Below are 24,126 nucleotides of genomic sequence, written 5' to 3'. Positions count from 1 at the left end.
CAACTTCAGCATCTCTGAATACACCTGTTCATCAGTAAGGCCTTTATGAACCAGTTGCAAAACGCCTCTTTGCTTTCATCTCTGATAGGCAGCATGTTGTCAGTCCCCAAACCACATCAAATGTCTCTTCCTGTCTTTGCTTCCACGTTACTGTTGTGTTCGAAGGTTGAAGCTCTGTCCTCCAGTGATCTGGTCACAGTGATGACATGCAATCTGGCCAGCGGCATGAACCACAGCAGGGCGATTTGGAAGCTCTTCTTCCAAAAGTTTGAAGCAGCTCTGGAGGAAGCACTGGATGCATTCTCCAACATGGTAAGTAACTCTGAGTTGTAGTGCAATTAAAAGTAAGAACAGTTGGTTTGAACTGTACATTGAAACAGCCTCTTTCTCTTACAGACCCTCAACATCAGTCTGCCTGACCCACATGTTCTTAATGCCATCGCTGAGGTAAAGGTCAACAACTTCAGCGTGACACAGCTTACAGACACCAGGTTCATGGAGGAGTGGTTCCAAATCAGGCTCAGACCATTTTTGCCATCAGTGTCCGCAGACTTCCTCACCTGTCTCAGTTCCAAGAACTTCAACTGTCAGACCTACAAAGTTGTGTGAGTATGGAGAGTGGAAATTTGGGACTCAACATTTGGGACGTATGGCATGAAGTTTGTGAAGAAAGAGCATGTAAACCATGGCAACATGTGATCTCTTCTCATCCAATTTAGGGTGGAGGCCCTTAGCACTCAAGATGTCCTGGAAGAGAAGCGGAAATGGTCCATCTTTAGTTATTTCATCTATCCTTTCCTCTCAAGAGATGACCTGTCAGGTACTTAAAGAAGTTCAGTTTAAACAAATGAGCTGTGCTCCCGTCTACAGCATCTTTCATTGTATTGAATCTTCAAAAGTTAAACTGCTGGTCCATTTCATGCAATAAAGCATGGTCACTATGGTAATGTTCTGATTCCTTTCCTGGCTGTTCTGTTGTTATTTTAGATCCCGGTTGTGTTTCCAGAACTTCTGGCAGCAGCGACTGGCTAGTAAAGAACTTTGGCAAGTTCTTGAAGTATGCAACCTTGGAAGAGCTTGAAGTTCTAAATGCAGATTTCTCCAGTGTGAGTAACATCAGGCTTGTAGCAATGATACGCCGGTTGCAGGTTTGATGTTATCTATCGGCCGCAGGCGCTGACGGCTGGTCTTTGTGTCATGTTGCAGTTTGGATCTTTGGAACTGCTGACCCCAAGCCAAGCAGCTGAACTCACTCTGACCTCTGGAACACTGAACAGCACAAGTCAGATGCACGTAGTGTTTGACCGACTAGAGAAAGGCGATGCTTTCAAGAACCTGGATGAATTTTTCACAGCCCTCACTGATCAGAAGGTAAGTGACACACTTAAACTACCTGCAGTGAGTCGCCATCTGTGACTTGACATGAGACACTGGCTTGAGCCACCATTCCCTCCTGTTGCCCTGTTTCTCTTCAGGCTGACTTTACCATTGTCCCTGCTGTGAGAGATGTGATGATGAATAGAACCTTCCAGATTATCAGCATGGAGTTTCCACAGTTTGAGAACTCTGACTGGGTGGAGTGGTTTGACGTCAAGCTGGTCCCTGTTCTTCCCAGTTTCACTGCAGAGATGCTAGTGATGGCCATCACCAACACCAACTGCACTAACTACAGAGTGATGTGAGTCTGTAGTTGCAAAACTGTAATTCACCGATTTTATCCAACATTCATGGCAACGCAGTGGTATCTTTGGAGTTGCTTTTGAGGAGCCATGGACAAGTCAGTTTCTCATCAAAGAAAATCTTCTTATCTTGCAGTGTTTCTGGAATAAGCAACGTGTTCTCTGAAATGACTGCCAGCAGGAGGGAGGAAATAACAGATGTTCTAGTGAAATTCCTGAAGGATCTTGCTGCACAGCTAAACACACCAGGTAGATGGCACTTTGCACACTTCTGCCGCCGGGCATGCGTTTCCCTCGCAACAAGGGTATCTCGGATGTAATGGCCTTATAATATGATCCAGACCTGCACCATTGTTCTCATTGGTTTTTGTTCCATGTCCCAACAGTTTGCCGAAAGGATATCCACAGTGATGCTGACTGGCTGACTGCCAACTTGGGCCTGTTCTGGACAACGGCAGACTACTTTGACCTCAAAGACTTAAACATCTCTGTGGTAAGGCGCTCGATGTCTGATATCTAGAAATTGGTATGTAAAGCTTTTATACAGCACTGGGGGGTGATGGATTTGCGTCAAATGATAGCATCGCAACTAGAGGACTACAATATGCCTTCAGTGCAATGTCCTTCTTTGATTCCTTTTAGGTGGCAGTTCTGGACTCCCTTTCTCCAGCACAGAAAGCAGAGCTGATACTAGATCCAAACAGTGGGGCTCTAGAGAACGAGACGCTGGTGAAGGAGGTGATGATCGGGTTCCTGTCTTCTTCAGATGTGGAGCAGCTCTCTATGTTCTTTGAGACATTTGTCCACGTCACCAAGGAGGTTAGCTTTTCATTTTTCAAATGTAAATGTGACATGGTCCAGCTCTGCAGAATTGTGGAGGTGTCAGCCATGCATGCATTAAAGTGCCTAGAACCTTCATTAACCTCTTAATTGTTTCCTCTGTAGGAAGAAATTGACTTCATTGAGAACGCAGCTGTGAGAGACAAAATCCTGGACCTGACATTGACTGCTCTTGCTCCCAATTTTGACTTCTTCCAACCAAGTCAGTACGAGTTGTGGTTCCAAGAGAATCTGTTTGTTGTTCTGGCCAGTTTCCGCCCATCATGGCTGGTGGTGATTCCTGGAAACCTCAGCTGTGAGTCCTATAAGGCAATGTGAGTGACTGATTCCTTTTTCTCTACTTGGACAATTTTTGGAACATGCATTGGCTTGATTTTTTCTTGGCTACAAGTAAAGAAACTGGTTGTCTTCTGTTTAACACAGTTTGAAGGGCCTGGATATGAGTCTGAAAGTTCTTCCACTGGAGCTTGAAGAGGAACTCAGATCAAGCAGAGAGACGCTGAGCCAGGCTTTGCCCAAAGGTATGTGGGGATCTGAAATTCCATGAGCAGTTGAATGTCTTTTTAGCATTGTCCCCTCCATCCAATGAGTGATGTATTTTCTTTGCTCCTCTGTAGGTTGCAGAGCTCCCTTCCCTGTTGGTGTGGTAAGTAATGCTCTGTAAAGAATTGCATTGTCTAATGACTGTAGATGGCCAAAGGCACAGAAGAGTATTACCGTTTGCTAACATGCTTTATCTTCCTGTGTTGTTTTTTTTAGTGCAAGGAGACAGTGGTAGAGGGTAAGTTATGAAATGTTTATCTTCTCAATATTTCCGACCTTTCAGATCATGTGCTGTGAATTACCAAGATGCTATTGAGTAGACTGATGTTGAATTTTGAGCAATTTGCTTTCTTTTGGCAGAACAAAGCATTTGTCAAGGTGTTGGCAGGTGAGTCTTGTTTTCTTTTTTGAAATGATCAAAAACTACAGCCTTCTGAATTGTATTACAGGTGATGAAATGAAATTTTATGCTCCACAGTCCTCCACCTCAGACTCAAGCCTCCTTTGGAAATGTCTCTGCACAGCTCTGCAACTTCAGCATCTCTGAATACGCCTGTTCATCAGTAAGGCCTTTATGAACCAGTTGCAAAACGCCTCTTTGCTTTCATCTCTGATAGGCAGCATGTTGTCAGTCCCCAAACCACATCAAATGTCTCTTCCTGTCTTTGCTTCCACGTTACTGTTGTGTTCGAAGGTTGAAGCTCTGTCCTCCAGTGATCTGGTCACAGTGATGACATGCAATCTGGCCAGCGGCATGAACCACAGCAGGGCGATTTGGAAGCTCTTCTTCCAAAAGTTTGAAGCAGCTCTGGAGGAAGCACTGGATGCATTCTCCAACATGGTAAGTAACTCTGAGTTGTAGTGCAATTAAAAGTAAGCACATTTGGTTGGAACTGTACATTGAAACAGCCACTTTCTCTTACAGACCCTCAACATCAGTCTGCCTGACCCACATGTTCTTAATGCCATCGCTGAGGTAAAGGTCAACAACTTCAGCGTGACACAGCTTACAGACACCAGGTTCATGGAGGAGTGGTTCCAAATCAGGCTCAGACCATTTTTGCCATCAGTGTCCGCAGACTTCCTCACCTGTCTCAGTTCCAAGAACTTCAACTGTCAGACCTACCAAGTTGTGTAAGTATGGAGAGTGGAAATTTGGGACTCAACATTTGGGACGTATGGCATGAAGTTTGTGAAGAAAGAGCATATAAACCATGGCGACATCTGATCTCTTCTCATCCAATTTAGGGTGGAGGCCCTTAGCACTCAAGATGTCCTGGAAGAGGAGCGGAAATGGTCCATCTTTAGTTATTTCATCTATCCTTTCCTCTCAAGAGATGACCTGTCAGGTACTTAAAGAAGTTCAGTTTAAACAAATGAGCTGTGCTCCCGTCTACAGCATCTTTCATTGTATTGAATCTTCAAAAGTTAAACTGCTGGTCCATTTCATGCAATAAAGCATGGTCACCATGGTAATGTTCTGGTTGCTTTCCTGGCTGTTCTGTTGTTATTTTAGATCCCGGGTGTGTTTCCAGAACTTCTGGCAGCAGCGACTGGCTAGTAAAGAACTTTGGCAAGTTCTTGAAGTATGCAAACTTGGAAGAGCTTGAAGTTCTAAATGCAGATTTCTCCAGCGTGAGTAACATCAGGCTTGCAGCAATGATACGCCGGTTGCAGGTTTGACGTTATCTATCGGCCGCAGGCGCTGACGGCTGGTCTTTGTGTCATGTTGCAGTTTGGATCTTTGGAACTGCTGACCCCAAGCCAAGCAGCTGAACTCACTCTGACCTCTGGAACACTGAACAGCACAAGTCAGATGCACGTAGTGTTTGACCGACTAGAGAAAGGCGATGCTTTCAAGAACCTGGATGAATTTTTCACAGCCCTCACTGATCAGAAGGTAAGTGACACACTTAAACTACCTGCAGTGAGTCGCCATCTGTGACTTGACATGAGACACTGGCTTGAGCCACCATTCCCTCCTGTTGCCCTGTTTCTCTTCAGGCTGACTTTACCATTGTCCCTGCTGTGAGAGATGTGATGATGAATAGAGCCTTCCAGATTATCAGCATGGAGTTTCCACAGTTTGAGACCTCTGACTGGGTGGAGTGGTTTGACGTCAAGCTGGTCCCTGTTCTTCCCAGTTTCACTGCAGAGATGCTAGTGATGGCCATCACCAACACCAACTGCATTAACTACAGAGTGATGTGAGTCTGTAGTTGCAAAACTGTAATTCACCGATTTTATCCAACATTCATGGCAACGCAGTGGTATCTTTGGAGTTGCTTTAGAGGAGCCATGGACAAGTCAGTTTCTCATCAAAGAAAATCTTCTTATCTTGCAGTGTTTCTGGAATAAGCAACGTGTTCTCTGAAATGACTGCCAGCAGGAGGGAGGAAATAACAGATGTTCTAGTGAAATTCCTGAAGGATCTTGCTGCACAGCTAAACACACCAGGTAGATGGCACTTTGCACACTTCTGCCGCCGGGCATGCGTTTCCCTCGCAACAAGGGTATCTCGGATGTAATGGCCTTATAATATGATCCAGACCTGCACCATTGTTCTGATTGGTTTTTGTTCCATGTCCCAACAGTTTGCCGAAAGGATATCCACAGTGATGCTGACTGGCTGACTGCCAACTTGGGCCTGTTCTGGACAACGACAGACTACTTTGACCTCAAACACTTAAACATCTCTGTGGTAAGGCGCTAGATGTCTGATATCTAGAAATTGGTATGTAAAGCTTTTATACAGCACTGGGGGGTGATGGATTTGCGTCAAATGATAGCATCGCAACTAGAGGATTACAATATGCCTTCAGTGCAATGTCCATCTTTGATTCCTTTTAGGTGGCAGTTCTGGACTCCCTTTCTCCAGCACAGAAAGCAGAGCTGATACTAGATCCAAACAGTGGGGCTCTAGAGAACGAGACGCTGGTGAAGGAGGTGATGATCGGGTTCCTGTCTTCTTCAGATGTGCAGCAGCTCTCTATGTTCTTTGAGACATTTGTCCACGTCACCAAGGAGGTTAGCTTTTCATCTTTCAAATGTAAATGTGACATGGTCCAGCTCTGCAGAATTGTGGAGGTGTCAGCCATGCATGCATTAAAGTGCCTAGAACCTTCATTAACCTCTTAATTGTTTCCTCTGTAGGAAGAAATTGACTTCATTGAGAACGCAGCTGTGAGAGACAAAATCCTGGACCTGACATTGACTGCTCTTGCTCCCAATTTTGACTTCTTCCAACCAAGTCAGTACGAGTTGTGGTTCCAAGAGAATCTGTTTGTTGTTCTGGCCAGTTTCCGCCCATCATGGCTGGTGGTGATTCCTGGAAACCTCAGCTGTGAGTCCTATAAGGCAATGTGAGTGACTGATTCCTTTTTCTCTACTTGGACAATTTTTGGAACATGCATTGGCTTGATTTTTTCTTGGCTACAAGTAAAGAAACTGGTTGTCTTCTGTTTAACACAGTTTGAAGGGCCTGGATATGAGTCTGAAAGTTCTTCCACTGGAGCTTGAAGAGGAACTCAGATCAAGCAGAGAGACGCTGAGCCAGGCTTTGCCCAAAGGTATGTGGGGATCTGAAATTCCATGAGCAGTTGAATGTCTTTTTAGCGTTGTCCCCTCCATCCAATGAGTGATGTATTTTCTTTGCTCCTCTGTAGGTTGCAGAGCTCCCTTCCCTGTTGGTGTGGTAAGTAATGCTCTGTAAAGAATTGCATTGTCTAATGACTGTAGATGGCCAAAGGCACAGAAGAGTATTACCGTTTGCTAACATGCTTTATCTTCCTGTGTTGTTTTTTTTCAGTGCAAGGAGACAGTGGTAGAGGGTAAGTTATGAAATGTTTATCTTTTCAATACTTCCGACCTTTCAGATCATGTGCTGTGAATTACCAAGATGCTATTGAGTAGACTGATGTTGAATTTTGAGCAATTTGCTTTCTTTTGGCAGAACAAAGCATTTGTCAAGGTGTTGGCAGGTGAGTCTTGTTTTCTTTTTTGAAATGATCAAAAACTACAGCCTTCTGAATTGTATTACAGGTGATATAATAAAATTTTATGCTCCACAGTCCTCCACCTCAGACTCAAGCCTCCTTTGGAAATGTCTCTGCACAGCTCTGCAACTTCAGCATCTCTGAATACGCCTGTTCATCAGTAAGGCCTTTATGAACCAGTTGCAAAACACCTCTTTGCTTTCATCTCTGATAGGCAGCATGTTGTCAGTCCCCAAACCACATCAAATGTCTCTTCCTGTCTTTGCTTCCACATTACTGTTGTGTTCGAAGGTTGAAGCTCTGTCCTCCAGTGATCTGGTCACAGTGATGACATGCAATCTGGCCAGCGGCATGAACCACAGCAGGGCGATTTGGAAGCTCTTCTTCCAAAAGTTTGAAGCAGCTCTGGAGGAAGCACTGGATGCATTCTCCAACATAGTAAGAAACTCTGAGTTGTAGTGCAATTAAAAGTAAGCACATTTGGTTGGAACTGTACATTGAAACAGCCACTTTCTCTTACAGACCCTCAACATCAGTCTGCCTGACCCACATGTTCTTAATGCCATCGCTGAGGTAAAGGTCAACAACTTCAGCGTGACACAGCTTACAGACACCAGGTTCATGGAGGAGTGGTTCCAAATCAGGCTCAGACCATTTTTGCCATCAGTGTCCGCAGACTTCCTCACCTGTCTCAGTTCCAAGAACTTCAACTGTCAGACCTACCAAGTTGTGTAAGTATGGAGAGTGGAAATTTGGGACTCAACATTTGGGACGTATGGCATGAAGTTTGTGAAGAAAGAGCATATAAACCATGGTGACATCTGATCTCTTCTCATCCAATTTAGGGTGGAGGCCCTTAGCACTCAAGATGTCCTGGAAGAGGAGCGGAAATGGTCCATCTTTAGTTATTTCATCTATCCTTTTCTCTCAAGAGATGACCTGTCAGGTACTTAAAGAAGTTCAGTTTAAACAAATGAGCTGTGCTCCCGTCTACAGCATCTTTCATTGTATTGAATCTTCAAAAGTTAAACTGCTGGTCCATTTCATGCAATAAAGCATGGTCACTATGGTAATGTTCTGATTCCTTTCCTGGCTGTTCTGTTGTTATTTTAGATCCCGGGTGTGTTTCCAGAACTTCTGGCAGCAGCGACTGGCTAGTAAAGAACTTTGGCAAGTTCTTCAAGTATGCAACCTTGGAAGAGCTTGAAGTTCTAAATGCAGATTTCTCCAGCGTGAGTAACATCAGGCTTGCAGCAATGATACGCCGGTTGCAGGTTTGACGTTATCTATCGGCCGCAGGCGCTGACGGCTGGTCTTTGTGTCATGTTGCAGTTTGGATCTTTGGAACTGCTGACCCCAAGCCAAGCAGCTGAACTCACTCTGACCTCTGGAACACTGAACAGCACAAGTCAGATGCACGTAGTGTTTGACCGACTAGAGAAAGGCGATGCTTTCAAGAACCTGGATGAATTTTTCACAGCCCTCACTGATCAGAAGGTAAGTGACACACTTAAACTACCTGCAGTGAGTCGCCATCTGTGACTTGACATGAGACACTGGCTTGAGCCACCATTCCCTCCTGTTGCCCTGTTTCTCTTCAGGCTGACTTTACCATTGTCCCTGCTGTGAGAGATGTGATGATGAATAGAACCTTCCAGATTATCAGCATGGAGTTTCCACAGTTTGAGACCCCTGACTGGGTGGAGTGGTTTGACGTCAAGCTGGTCCCTGTTCTTCCCAGTTTCACTGCAGAGATGCTAGTGATGGCCATCACCAACACCAACTGCACTAACTACAGAGTGATGTGAGTCTGTAGTTGCAAAACTGTAATTCACCGATTTTATCCAACATTCATGGCAACGCAGTGGTATCTTTGGAGTTGCTTTAGAGGAGCCATGGACAAGTCAGTTTCTCATCAAAGAAAATCTTCTTATCTTGCAGTGTTTCTGGAATAAGCAACGTGTTCTCTGAAATGACTGCCAGCAGGAGGGAGGAAATAACAGATGTTCTAGTGAAATTCCTGAAGGATCTTGCTGCACAGCTAAACACACCAGGTAGATGGCACTTTGCACACTTCTGCCGCCGGGCATGCGTTTCCCTCGCAACAAGGGTATCTCGGATGTAATGGCCTTATAATATGATCCAGACCTGCACCATTGTTCTCATTGGTTTTTGTTCCATGTCCCAACAGTTTGCCGAAAGGATATCCACAGTGATGCTGACTGGCTGACTGCCAACTTGGGCCTGTTCTGGACAACGGCAGACTACTTTGACCTCAAAGACTTAAACATCTCTGTGGTAAGGCGCTCGATGTCTGATATCTAGAAATTGGTATGTAAAGCTTTTATACAGCACTGGGGGGTGATGGATTTGCGTCAAATGATAGCATCGCAACTAGAGGATTACAATATGCCTTCAGTGCAATGTCCTTCTTTGATTCCTTTTAGGTGGCAGTTCTGGACTCCCTTTCTCCAGCACAGAAAGCAGAGCTGATACTAGATCCAAACAGTGGGGCTCTAGAGAACGAGACGCTGGTGAAGGAGGTGATGATCGGGTTCCTGTCTTCTTCAGATGTGGAGCAGCTCTCTATGTTCTTTGAGACATTTGTCCACGTCACCAAGGAGGTTAGCTTTTCATTTTTCAAATGTAAATGTGACATGGTCCAGCTCTGCAGAATTGTGGAGGTGTCAGCCATGCATGCATTAAAGTGCCTAGAACCTTCATTAACCTCTTAATTGTTTCCTCTGTAGGAAGAAATTGACTTCATTGAGAACGCAGCTGTGAGAGACAAAATCCTGGACCTGACATTGACTGCTCTTGCTCCCAATTTTGACTTCTTCCAACCAAGTCAGTACGAGTTGTGGTTCCAAGAGAATCTGTTTGTTGTTCTGGCCAGTTTCCGCCCATCATGGCTGGTGGTGATTCCTGGAAACCTCAGCTGTGAGTCCTATAAGGCAATGTGAGTGACTGATTCCTTTTTCTCTACTTGGACAATTTTTGGAACATGCATTGGCTTGATTTTTTCTTGGCTACAAGTAAAGAAACTGGTTGTCTTCTGTTTAACACAGTTTGAAGGGCCTGGATATGAGTCTGAAAGTTCTTCCACTGGAGCTTGAAGAGGAACTCAGATCAAGCAGAGAGACGCTGAGCCAGGCTTTGCCCAAAGGTATGTGGGGATCTGAAATTCCATGAGCAGTTGAATGTCTTTTTAGCATTGTCCCCTCCATCCAATGAGTGATGTATTTTCTTTGCTCCTCTGTAGGTTGCAGAGCTCCCTTCCCTGTTGGTGTGGTAAGTAATGCTCTGTAAAGAATTGCATTGTCTAATGACTGTAGATGGCCAAAGGCACAGAAGAGTATTACCGTTTGCTAACATGCTTTATCTTCCTGTGTTGTTTTTTTTAGTGCAAGGAGACAGTGGTAGAGGGTAAGTTATGAAATGTTTATCTTCTCAATATTTCCGACCTTTCAGATCATGTGCTGTTAATTACCAAGATGCTATTGAGTAGACTGATGTTGAATTTTGAGCAATTTGCTTTCTTTTGGCAGAACAAAGCATTTGTCAAGGTGTTGGCAGGTGAGTCTTGTTTTCTTTTTTGAAATGATCAAAAACTACAGCCTTCTGAATTGTATTACAGGTGATGAAATGAAATTTTATGCTCCACAGTCCTCCACCTCAGACTCAAGCCTCCTTTGGAAATGTCTCTGCACAGCTCTGCAACTTCAGCATCTCTGAATACGCCTGTTCATCAGTAAGGCCTTTATGAACCAGTTGCAAAACGCCTCTTTGCTTTCATCTCTGATAGGCAGCATGTTGTCAGTCCCCAAACCACATCAAATGTCTCTTCCTGTCTTTGCTTCCACGTTACTGTTGTGTTCGAAGGTTGAAGCTCTGTCCTCCAGTGATCTGGTCACAGTGATGACATGCAATCTGGCCAGCGGCATGAACCACAGCAGAGCGATTTGGAAGCTCTTCTTCCAAAAGTTTGAAGCAGCTCTGGAGGAAGCACTGGATGCATTCTCCAACATGGTAAGTAACTCTGAGTTGTAGTGCAATTAAAAGTAAGAACATTTGGTTGGAACTGTACATTGAAACAGCCTCTTTCTCTTACAGACCCTCAACATCAGTCTGCCTGACCCACATGTTCTTAATGCCATTGCTGAGGTAAAGGTCAACAACTTCAGCGTGACACAGCTTACAGACACCAGGTTCATGGAGGAGTGGTTCCAAATCAGGCTCAGACCATTTTTGCCATCAGTGTCCGCAGACTTCCTCACCTGTCTCAGTTCCAAGAACTTCAACTGTCAGACCTATCAAGTTGTGTGAGTATGTAGAGTGGAAATTTGGGACTCTTCATTTGGGACGTATGGCATGAAGTTTGTGAAGAAAGAGCATATAAACCATGGCGACATCTGATCTCTTCTCATCCAATTTAGGGTGGAGGCCCTTAGCACTCAAGATGTCCTGGAAGAGGAGCGGAAATGGTCCATCTTTAGTTATTTCATCTATCCTTTCCTCTCAAGAGATGACCTGTCAGGTACTTAAAGAAGTTCAGTTTAAACAAATGAGCTGTGCTCCCGTCTACAGCATCTTTCATTGTATTGAATCTTCAAAAGTTAAACTGCTGGTCCATTTCATGCAATAAAGCATGGTCACCATGGTAATGTTCTGGTTGCTTTCCTGGCTGTTCTGTTGTTATTTTAGATCCCGGGTGTGTTTCCAGAACTTCTGGCAGCAGCGACTGGCTAGTAAAGAACTTTGGCAAGTTCTTGAAGTATGCAAACTTGGAAGAGCTTGAAGTTCTAAATGCAGATTTCTCCAGCGTGAGTAACATCAGGCTTGCAGCAATGATACGCCGGTTGCAGGTTTGACGTTATCTATCGGCCGCAGGCGCTGACGGCTGGTCTTTGTGTCATGTTGCAGTTTGGATCTTTGGAACTGCTGACCCCAAGCCAAGCAGCTGAACTCACTCTGACCTCTGGAACACTGAACAGCACAAGTCAGATGCACGTAGTGTTTGACCGACTAGAGAAAGGCGATGCTTTCAAGAACCTGGATGAATTTTTCACAGCCCTCACTGATCAGAAGGTAAGTGACACACTTAAACTACCTGCAGTGAGTCGCCATCTGTGACTTGACATGAGACACTGGCTTGAGCCACCATTCCCTCCTGTTGCCCTGTTTCTCTTCAGGCTGACTTTACCATTGTCCCTGCTGTGAGAGATGTGATGATGAATAGAGCCTTCCAGATTATCAGCATGGAGTTTCCACAGTTTGAGACCTCTGACTGGGTGGAGTGGTTTGACGTCAAGCTGGTCCCTGTTCTTCCCAGTTTCACTGCAGAGATGCTAGTGATGGCCATCACCAACACCAACTGCATTAACTACAGAGTGATGTGAGTCTGTAGTTGCAAAACTGTAATTCACCGATTTTATCCAACATTCATGGCAACGCAGTGGTATCTTTGGAGTTGCTTTAGAGGAGCCATGGACAAGTCAGTTTCTCATCAAAGAAAATCTTCTTATCTTGCAGTGTTTCTGGAATAAGCAACGTGTTCTCTGAAATGACTGCCAGCAGGAGGGAGGAAATAACAGATGTTCTAGTGAAATTCCTGAAGGATCTTGCTGCACAGCTAAACACACCAGGTAGATGGCACTTTGCACACTTCTGCCGCCGGGCATGCGTTTCCCTCGCAACAAGGGTATCTCGGATGTAATGGCCTTATAATATGATCCAGACATGCACCATTGTTCTCATTGGTTTTTGTTCCATGTCCCAACAGTTTGCCGAAAGGATATCCACAGTGATGCTGACTGGCTGACTGCCAACTTGGGCCTGTTCTGGACAACGACAGACTACTTTGACCTCAAACACTTAAACATCTCTGTGGTAAGGCGCTAGATGTCTGATATCTAGAAATTGGTATGTAAAGCTTTTATACAGCACTGGGGGGTGATGGATTTGCGTCAAATGATAGCATCGCAACTAGAGGATTACAATATGCCTTCAGTGCAATGTCCATCTTTGATTCCTTTTAGGTGGCAGTTCTGGACTCCCTTTCTCCAGCACAGAAAGCAGAGCTGATACTAGATCCAAACAGTGGGGCTCTAGAGAACGAGACGCTGGTGAAGGAGGTGATGATCGGGTTCCTGTCTTCTTCAGATGTGCAGCAGCTCTCTATGTTCTTTGAGACATTTGTCCACGTCACCAAGGAGGTTAGCTTTTCATCTTTCAAATGTAAATGTGACATGGTCCAGCTCTGCAGAATTGTGGAGGTGTCAGCCATGCATGCATTAAAGTGCCTAGAACCTTCATTAACCTCTTAATTGTTTCCTCTGTAGGAAGAAATTGACTTCATTGAGAACGCAGCTGTGAGAGACAAAATCCTGGACCTGACATTGACTGCTCTTGCTCCCAATTTTGACTTCTTCCAACCAAGTCAGTACGAGTTGTGGTTCCAAGAGAATCTGTTTGTTGTTCTGGCCAGTTTCCGCCCATCATGGCTGGTGGTGATTCCTGGAAACCTCAGCTGTGAGTCCTATAAGGCAATGTGAGTGACTGATTCCTTTTTCTCTACTTGGACAATTTTTGGAACATGCATTGGCTTGATTTTTTCTTGGCTACAAGTAAAGAAACTGGTTGTCTTCTGTTTAACACAGTTTGAAGGGCCTGGATATGAGTCTGAAAGTTCTTCCACTGGAGCTTGAAGAGGAACTCAGATCAAGCAGAGAGACGCTGAGCCAGGCTTTGCCCAAAGGTATGTGGGGATCTGAAATTCCATGAGCAGTTGAATGTCTTTTTAGCGTTGTCCCCTCCATCCAATGAGTGATGTATTTTCTTTGCTCCTCTGTAGGTTGCAGAGCTCCCTTCCCTGTTGGTGTGGTAAGTAATGCTCTGTAAAGAATTGCATTGTCTAATGACTGTAGATGGCCAAAGGCACAGAAGAGTATTACCGTTTGCTAACATGCTTTATCTTCCTGTGTTGTTTTTTTTCAGTGCAAGGAGACAGTGGTAGAGGGTAAGTTATGAAATGTTTATCTTTTCAATACTTCCGACCTTTCAGATCATGTGCTGTGAATTACCAAGATGCTATTGAGTAGACTGATGTTGAATTTTGAGCAATTTGCTTTCTTTTGGCAGAACAAAGCATTTGTCAAGGTGTTGGCAGGTGAGTCTTGTTTTCTTTTTTGAAATGATCAAAAACTACAGCCTTCTGAATTGTATTACAGGTGATATAATAAAATTTTATGCTCCACAGTCCTCCACCTCAGACTCAAGCCTCCTTTGGAAATGTCTCTGCACAGCTCTGCAACTTCAGCATCTCTGAATACGCCTGTTCATCAGTAAGGCCTTTATGAACCAGTTGCAAAACACCTCTTTGCTTTCATCTCTGATAGGCAGCATGTTGTCAGTCCCCAAACCACATCAAATGTCTCTTCCTGTCTTTGCTTCCACATTACTGTTGTGTTCGAAGGTTGAAGCTCTGTCCTCCAGTGATCTGGTCACAGTGATGACATGCAATCTGGCCAGCGGCATGAACCACAGCAGGGCGATTTGGAAGCTCTTCTTCCAAAAGTTTGAAGCAGCTCTGGAGGAAGCACTGGATGCATTCTCCAACATAGTAAGAAACTCTGAGTTGTAGTGCAATTAAAAGTAAGCACATTTGGTTGGAACTGTACATTGAAACAGCCACTTTCTCTTACAGACCCTCAACATCAGTCTGCCTGACCCACATGTTCTTAATGCCATCGCTGAGGTAAAGGTCAACAACTTCAGCGTGACACAGCTTACAGACACCAGGTTCATGGAGGAGTGGTTCCAAATCAGGCTCAGACCATTTTTGCCATCAGTGTCCGCAGACTTCCTCACCTGTCTCAGTTCCAAGAACTTCAACTGTCAGACCTACCAAGTTGTGTAAGTATGGAGAGTGGAAATTTGGGACTCAACATTTGGGACGTATGGCATGAAGTTTGTGAAGAAAGAGCATATAAACCATGGTGACATCTGATCTCTTCTCATCCAATTTAGGGTGGAGGCCCTTAGCACTCAAGATGTCCTGGAAGAGGAGCGGAAATGGTCCATCTTTAGTTATTTCATCTATCCTTTTCTCTCAAGAGATGACCTGTCAGGTACTTAAAGAAGTTCAGTTTAAACAAATGAGCTGTGCTCCCGTCTACAGCATCTTTCATTGTATTGAATCTTCAAAAGTTAAACTGCTGGTCCATTTCATGCAATAAAGCATGGTCACTATGTTAATGTTCTGATTCCTTTCCTGGCTGTTCTGTTGTTATTTTAGATCCCGGGTGTGTTTCCAGAACTTCTGGCAGCAGCGACTGGCTAGTAAAGAACTTTGGCAAGTTCTTCAAGTATGCAACCTTGGAAGAGCTTGAAGTTCTAAATGCAGATTTCTCCAGCGTGAGTAACATCAGGCTTGCAGCAATGATACGCCGGTTGCAGGTTTGACGTTATCTATCGGCCGCAGGCGCTGACGGCTGGTCTTTGTGTCATGTTGCAGTTTGGATCTTTGGAACTGCTGACCCCAAGCCAAGCAGCTGAACTCACTCTGACCTCTGGAACACTGAACAGCACAAGTCAGATGCACGTAGTGTTTGACCGACTAGAGAAAGGCGATGCTTTCAAGAACCTGGATGAATTTTTCACAGCCCTCACTGATCAGAAGGTAAGTGACACACTTAAACTACCTGCAGTGAGTCGCCATCTGTGACTTGACATGAGACACTGGCTTGAGCCACCATTCCCTCCTGTTGCCCTGTTTCTCTTCAGGCTGACTTTACCATTGTCCCTGCTGTGAGAGATGTGATGATGAATAGAACCTTCCAGATTATCAGCATGGAGTTTCCACAGTTTGAGACCCCTGACTGGGTGGAGTGGTTTGACGTCAAGCTGGTCCCTGTTCTTCCCAGTTTCACTGCAGAGATGCTAGTGATGGCCATCACCAACACCAACTGCACTAACTACAGAGTGATGTGAGTCTGTAGTTGCAAAACTGTAATTCACCGATTTTATCCAACATTCATGGCAACGCAGTGGTATCTTTGGAGTTGCTTTAGAGGAGCCATGGACAAGTCAGTTTCTCATCAAAGAAAATCTTCTTATCTTGCAGTGTTTCTGGAATAAGCAACGTGTTCTCTGAAATGACTGCCAGCAGGAGGGAGGAAATAACAGATGTTCTAGTGAAATTCCTGAAGGATCTTGCTGCACAGCTAAACACACCAGGTAGATGGCACTTTGCACACTTCTGCCGCCGGGCATGCGTTTCCCTCGCAACAAGGGTATCTCGGATGTAATGGCCTTATAATATGATCCAGACCTGCACCATTGTTCTCATTGGTTTTTGTTCCATGTCCCAACAGTTTGCCGAAAGGATATCCACAGTGATGCTGACTGGCTGACTGCCAACTTGGGCCTGTTCTGGACAACGGCAGACTACTTTGACCTCAAAGACTTAAACATCTCTGTGGTAAGGCGCTCGATGTCTGATATCTAGAAATTGGTATGTAAAGCTTTTATACAGCACTGGGGGGTGATGGATTTGCGTCAAATGATAGCATCGCAACTAGAGGATTACAATATGCCTTCAGTGCAATGTCCTTCTTTGATTCCTTTTAGGTGGCAGTTCTGGACTCCCTTTCTCCAGCACAGAAAGCAGAGCTGATACTAGATCCAAACAGTGGGGCTCTAGAGAACGAGACGCTGGTGAAGGAGGTGATGATCGGGTTCCTGTCTTCTTCAGATGTGGAGCAGCTCTCTATGTTCTTTGAGACATTTGTCCACGTCACCAAGGAGGTTAGCTTTTCATTTTTCAAATGTAAATGTGACATGGTCCAGCTCTGCAGAATTGTGGAGGTGTCAGCCATGCATGCATTAAAGTGCCTAGAACCTTCATTAACCTCTTAATTGTTTCCTCTGTAGGAAGAAATTGACTTCATTGAGAACGCAGCTGTGAGAGACAAAATCCTGGACCTGACATTGACTGCTCTTGCTCCCAATTTTGACTTCTTCCAACCAAGTCAGTACGAGTTGTGGTTCCAAGAGAATCTGTTTGTTGTTCTGGCCAGTTTCCGCCCATCATGGCTGGTGGTGATTCCTGGAAACCTCAGCTGTGAGTCCTATAAGGCAATGTGAGTGACTGATTCCTTTTTCTCTACTTGGACAATTTTTGGAACATGCATTGGCTTGATTTTTTCTTGGCTACAAGTAAAGAAACTGGTTGTCTTCTGTTTAACACAGTTTGAAGGGCCTGGATATGAGTCTGAAAGTTCTTCCACTGGAGCTTGAAGAGGAACTCAGATCAAGCAGAGAGACGCTGAGCCAGGCTTTGCCCAAAGGTATGTGGGGATCTGAAATTCCATGAGCAGTTGAATGTCTTTTTAGCATTGTCCCCTCCATCCAATGAGTGATGTATTTTCTTTGCTCCTCTGTAGGTTGCAGAGCTCCCTTCCCTGTTGGTGTGGTAAGTAATGCTCTGTAAAGAATTGCATTGTCTAATGACTGTAGATGGCCAAAGGCACAGAAGAGTATTACCGTTTGCTAACATGCTTTATCTTCCTGTGTTGTTTTTTTTAGTGCAAGGAGACAGTGGTAGAGGGTAAGTTATGAAATGTTTATCTTCTCAATATTTCCGACCTTTCAGATCATGTGCTGTTAATTACCAAGATGCTATTGAGTAGACTGATGTTGAATTTTGAGCAATTTGCTTTCTTTTGGCAGAACAAAGCATTTGTCAAGGTGTTGGCAGGTGAGTCTTGTTTTCTTTTTTGAAATGATCAAAAACTACAGCCTTCTGAATTGTATTACAGGTGATGAAATGAAATTTTATGCTCCACAGTCCTCCACCTCAGACTCAAGCCTCCTTTGGAAATGTCTCTGCACAGCTCTGCAACTTCAGCATCTCTGAATACGCCTGTTCATCAGTAAGGCCTTTATGAACCAGTTGCAAAACGCCTCTTTGCTTTCATCTCTGATAGGCAGCATGTTGTCAGTCCCCAAACCACATCAAATGTCTCTTCCTGTCTTTGCTTCCACGTTACTGTTGTGTTCGAAGGTTGAAGCTCTGTCCTCCAGTGATCTGGTCACAGTGATGACATGCAATCTGGCCAGCGGCATGAACCACAGCAGAGCGATTTGGAAGCTCTTCTTCCAAAAGTTTGAAGCAGCTCTGGAGGAAGCACTGGATGCATTCTCCAACATGGTAAGTAACTCTGAGTTGTAGTGCAATTAAAAGTAAGAACATTTGGTTGGAACTGTACATTGAAACAGCCTCTTTCTCTTACAGACCCTCAACATCAGTCTGCCTGACCCACATGTTCTTAATGCCATTGCTGAGGTAAAGGTCAACAACTTCAGCGTGACACAGCTTACAGACACCAGGTTCATGGAGGAGTGGTTCCAAATCAGGCTCAGACCATTTTTGCCATCAGTGTCCGCAGACTTCCTCACCTGTCTCAGTTCCAAGAACTTCAACTGTCAGACCTATCAAGTTGTGTGAGTATGTAGAGTGGAAATTTGGGACTCTTCATTTGGGACGTATGGCATGAAGTTTGTGAAGAAAGAGCATATAAACCATGGCGACATCTGATCTCTTCTCATCCAATTTAGGGTGGAGGCCCTTAGCACTCAAGATGTCCTGGAAGAGGAGCGGAAATGGTCCATCTTTAGTTATTTCATCTATCCTTTCCTCTCAAGAGATGACCTGTCAGGTACTTAAAGAAGTTCAGTTTAAACAAATGAGCTGTGCTCCCATCTACAGCATCTTTCATCGTATTGAATCTTCAAAAGTTAAACTGCTGGTCCATTTCATGCAATAAAGCATGGTCACTATGGTAATGTTCTGATTCCTTTCCTGGCTGTTCTGTTTTTATTTTAGATCCCGGGTGTGTTTCCAGAACTTCTGGCAGCAGCGACTGGCTAGTAAAGAACTTTGGCAAGTTCTTGAAGTATGCAACCTTGGAAGAGCTTGAAGTTCTAAATGCAGATTTCTCCAGCGTGAGTAACATCAGGCTTGTAGCAATGATATGCCGGTTGCAGGTTTGACGTTATCTATCGGCCGCAGGCGCTGACGGCTGGTCTTTGTGTCATGTTGCAGTTTGGATCTTTGGAACTGCTGAGCCCAAGCCAAGCAGCTGAACTCACTCTGACCTCTGGAACACTGAACAGCACAAGTCAGATGCACGTAGTGTTTGACCGACTAGAGAAAGGCGATGCTTTCAAGAACCTGGATGAATTTTTCACAGCCCTCACTGATCAGAAGGTAAGTGACACACTTAAACTACCTGCAGTGAGTCGCCATCTGTGACTTGACATGAGACACTGGCTTGAGCCACCATTCCCTCCTGTTGCCCTGTTTCTCTTCAGGCTGACTTTACCATTGTCCCTGCTGTGAGAGATGTGATGATGAATAGAACCTTCCAGATTATCAGCATGGAGTTTCCACAGTTTGAGAACTCTGACTGGGTGGAGTGGTTTGACGTCAAGCTGGTCCCTGTTCTTCCCAGTTTCACTGCAGAGATGCTAGTGATGGCCATCACCAACACCAACTGCACTAACTACAGAGTGATGTGAGTCTGTAGTTGCAAAACTGTAATTCACCGATTTTATCCAACATTCATGGCAACGCAGTGGTATCTTTGGAGTTGCTTTTGAGGAGCCATGGACAAGTCAGTTTCTCATCAAAGAAAATCTTCTTATCTTGCAGTGTTTCTGGAATAAGCAACATGTTCTCTGAAATGACTGCCAGCAGGAGGGAGGAAATAACAGATGTTCTAGTGAAATTACTGAAGGATCTTGCTGCACAGCTAAACACACCAGGTAGATGGCACTTTGCACACTTCTGCCGCCGGGCATGCGTTTCCCTCGCAACAAGGGTATCTCGGATGTAATGGCCTTATAATATGATCCAGACCTGCACCATTGTTCTCATTGGTTTTTGTTCCATGTCCCAACAGTTTGCCGAAAGGATATCCACAGTGATGCTGACTGGCTGACTGCCAACTTGGGCCTGTTCTGGACAACGGCAGACTACTTTGACCTCAAAGACTTAAACATCTCTGTGGTAAGGCGCTCGATGTCTGATATCTAGAAATTGGTATGTAAAGCTTTTATACAGCACTGGGGGGTGATGGATTTGCGTCAAATGATAGCATCGCAACTAGAGGACTACAATATGCCTTCAGTGCAATGTCCTTCTTTGATTCCTTTTAGGTGGCAGTTCTGGACTCCCTTTCTCCAGCACAGAAAGCAGAGCTGATACTAGATCCAAACAGTGGGGCTCTAGAGAACGAGACGCTGGTGAAGGAGGTGATGATCGGGTTCCTGTCTTCTTCAGATGTGGAGCAGCTCTCTATGTTCTTTGAGACATTTGTCCACGTCACCAAGGAGGTTAGCTTTTCATTTTTCAAATGTAAATGTGACATGGTCCAGCTCTGCAGAATTGTGGAGGTGTCAGCCATGCATGCATTAAAGTGCCTAGAACCTTCATTAACCTCTTAATTGTTTCCTCTGTAGGAAGAAATTGACTTCATTGAGAACGCAGCTGTGAGAGACAAAATCCTGGACCTGACATTGACTGCTCTTGCTCCCAATTTTGACTTCTTCCAACCAAGTCAGTACGAGTTGTGGTTCCAAGAGAATCTGTTTGTTGTTCTGGCCAGTTTCCGCCCATCATGGCTGGTGGTGATTCCTGGAAACCTCAGCTGTGAGTCCTATAAGGCAATGTGAGTGACTGATTCCTTTTTCTCTACTTGGACAATTTTTGGAACATGCATTGGCTTGATTTTTTCTTGGCTACAAGTAAAGAAACTGGTTGTCTTCTGTTTAACACAGTTTGAAGGGCCTGGATATGAGTCTGAAAGTTCTTCCACTGGAGCTTGAAGAGGAACTCAGATCAAGCAGAGAGACGCTGAGCCAGGCTTTGCCCAAAGGTATGTGGGGATCTGAAATTCCATGAGCAGTTGAATGTCTTTTTAGCATTGTCCCCTCCATCCAATGAGTGATGTATTTTCTTTGCTCCTCTGTAGGTTGCAGAGCTCCCTTCCCTGTTGGTGTGGTAAGTAATGCTCTGTAAAGAATTGCATTGTCTAATGACTGTAGATGGCCAAAGGCACAGAAGAGTATTACCGTTTGCTAACATGCTTTATCTTCCTGTGTTGTTTTTTTTAGTGCAAGGAGACAGTGGTAGAGGGTAAGTTATGAAATGTTTATCTTCTCAATATTTCCGACCTTTCAGATCATGTGCTGTTAATTACCAAGATGCTATTGAGTAGACTGATGTTGAATTTTGAGCAATTTGCTTTCTTTTGGCAGAACAAAGCATTTGTCAAGGTGTTGGCAGGTGAGTCTTGTTTTCTTTTTTGAAATGATCAAAAACTACAGCCTTCTGAATTGTATTACAGGTGATGAAATGAAATTTTATGCTCCACAGTCCTCCACCTCAGACTCAAGCCTCCTTTGGAAATGTCTCTGCACAGCTCTGCAACTTCAGCATCTCTGAATACGCCTGTTCATCAGTAAGGCCTTTATGAACCAGTTGCAAAACGCCTCTTTGCTTTCATCTCTGATAGGCAGCATGTTGTCAGTCCCCAAACCACATCAAATGTCTCTTCCTGTCTTTGCTTCCACGTTACTGTTGTGTTCGAAGGTTGAAGCTCTGTCCTCCAGTGATCTGGTCACAGTGATGACATGCAATCTGGCCAGCGGCATGAACCACAGCAGAGCGATTTGGAAGCTCTTCTTCCAAAAGTTTGAAGCAGCTCTGGAGGAAGCACTGGATGCATTCTCCAACATGGTAAGTAACTCTGAGTTGTAGTGCAATTAAAAGTAAGAACATTTGGTTGGAACTGTACATTGAAACAGCCTCTTTCTCTTACAGACCCTCAACATCAGTCTGCCTGACCCACATGTTCTTAATGCCATTGCTGAGGTAAAGGTCAACAACTTCAGCGTGACACAGCTTACAGACACCAGGTTCATGGAGGAGTGGTTCCAAATCAGGCTCAGACCATTTTTGCCATCAGTGTCCGCAGACTTCCTCACCTGTCTCAGTTCCAAGAACTTCAACTGTCAGACCTATCAAGTTGTGTGAGTATGTAGAGTGGAAATTTGGGACTCTTCATTTGGGACGTATGGCATGAAGTTTGTGAAGAAAGAGCATATAAACCATGGCAACATCTGATCTCTTCTCATCCAATTTAGGGTGGAGGCCCTTAGCACTCAAGATGTCCTGGAAGAGGAGCGGAAATGGTCCATCTTTAGTTATTTCATCTATCCTTTCCTCTCAAGAGATGACCTGTCAGGTACTTAAAGAAGTTCAGTTTAAACAAATGAGCTGTGCTCCCATCTACAGCATCTTTCATCGTATTGAATCTTCAAAAGTTAAACTGCTGGTCCATTTCATGCAATAAAGCATGGTCACTATGGTAATGTTCTGATTCCTTTCCTGGCTGTTCTGTTTTTATTTTAGATCCCGGGTGTGTTTCCAGAACTTCTGGCAGCAGCGACTGGCTAGTAAAGAACTTTGGCAAGTTCTTGAAGTATGCAACCTTGGAAGAGCTTGAAGTTCTAAATGCAGATTTCTCCAGCGTGAGTAACATCAGGCTTGTAGCAATGATACGCCGGTTGCAGGTTTGACGTTATCTATCGGCCGCAGGCGCTGACGGCTGGTCTTTGTGTCATGTTGCAGTTTGGATCTTTGGAACTGCTGAGCCCAAGCCAAGCAGCTGAACTCACTCTGACCTCTGGAACACTGAACAGCACAAGTCAGATGCACGTAGTGTTTGACCGACTAGAGAAAGGCGATGCTTTCAAGAACCTGGATGAATTTTTCACAGCCCTCACTGATCAGAAGGTAAGTGACACACTTAAACTACCTGCAGTGAGTCGCCATCTGTGACTTGACATGAGACACTGGCTTGAGCCACCATTCCCTCCTGTTGCCCTGTTTCTCTTCAGGCTGACTTTACCATTGTCCCTGCTGTGAGAGATGTGATGATGAATAGAGCCTTCCAGATTATCAGCATGGAGTTTCCACAGTTTGAGACCTCTGACTGGGTGGAGTGGTTTGACGTCAAGCTGGTCCCTGTTCTTCCCAGTTTCACTGCAGAGATGCTAGTGATGGCCATCACCAACACCAACTGCACTAACTACAGAGTGATGTGAGTCTGTAGTTGCAAAACTGTAATTCACCGATTTTATCCAACATTCATGGCAACGCAGTGGTATCTTTGGAGTTGCTTTTGAGGAGCCATGGACAAGTCAGTTTCTCATCAAAGAAAATCTTCTTATCTTGCAGTGTTTCTGGAATAAGCAACGTGTTCTCTGAAATGACTGCCAGCAGGAGGGAGGAAATAACAGATGTTCTAGTGAAATTCCTGAAGGATCTTGCTGCACAGCTAAACACACCAGGTAGATGGCACTTTGCACACTTCTGCCGCCGGGCATGCGTTTCCCTCGCAACAAGGGTATCTCGGATGTAATGGCCTTATAATATGATCCAGACCTGCACCATTGCTCTCATTGGTTTTTGTTCCATGTCCCAACAGTTTGCCGAAAGGATATCCACAGTGATGCTGACTGGCTGACTGCCAACTTGGGCCTGTTCTGGACAACGGCAGACTACTTTGACCTCAAAGACTTAAACATCTCTGTGGTAAGGCGCTCGATGTCTGATATCTAGAAATTGGTATGTAAAGCTTTTATACAGCACTGGGGGGTGATGGATTTGCGTCAAATGATAGCATCGCAACTAGAGGATTACAATATGCCTTCAGTGCAATGTCCTTCTTTGATTCCTTTTAGGTGGCAGTTCTGGACTCCCTTTCTCCAGCACAGAAAGCAGAGCTGATACTAGATCCAAACAGTGGGGCTCTAGAGAACGAGACGCTGGTGAAGGAGGTGATGATCGGGTTCCTGTCTTCTTCAGATGTGGAGCAGCTCTCTATGTTCTTTGAGACATTTGTCCACGTCACCAAGGAGGTTAGCTTTTCATTTTTCAAATGTAAATGTGACATGGTCCAGCTCTGCAGAATTGTGGAGGTGTCAGCCATGCATGCATT

The sequence above is a fragment of the Salminus brasiliensis genome, chromosome 15 (genome assembly GCF_030463535.1).
Source record: "Salminus brasiliensis chromosome 15, fSalBra1.hap2, whole genome shotgun sequence".
Classification (NCBI taxonomy): Eukaryota; Metazoa; Chordata; class Actinopteri; order Characiformes; family Bryconidae; genus Salminus; species Salminus brasiliensis.
The sequence above is the reverse complement of the archived record's forward strand: the minus strand, read 5'-3'. Positions refer to the sequence as shown.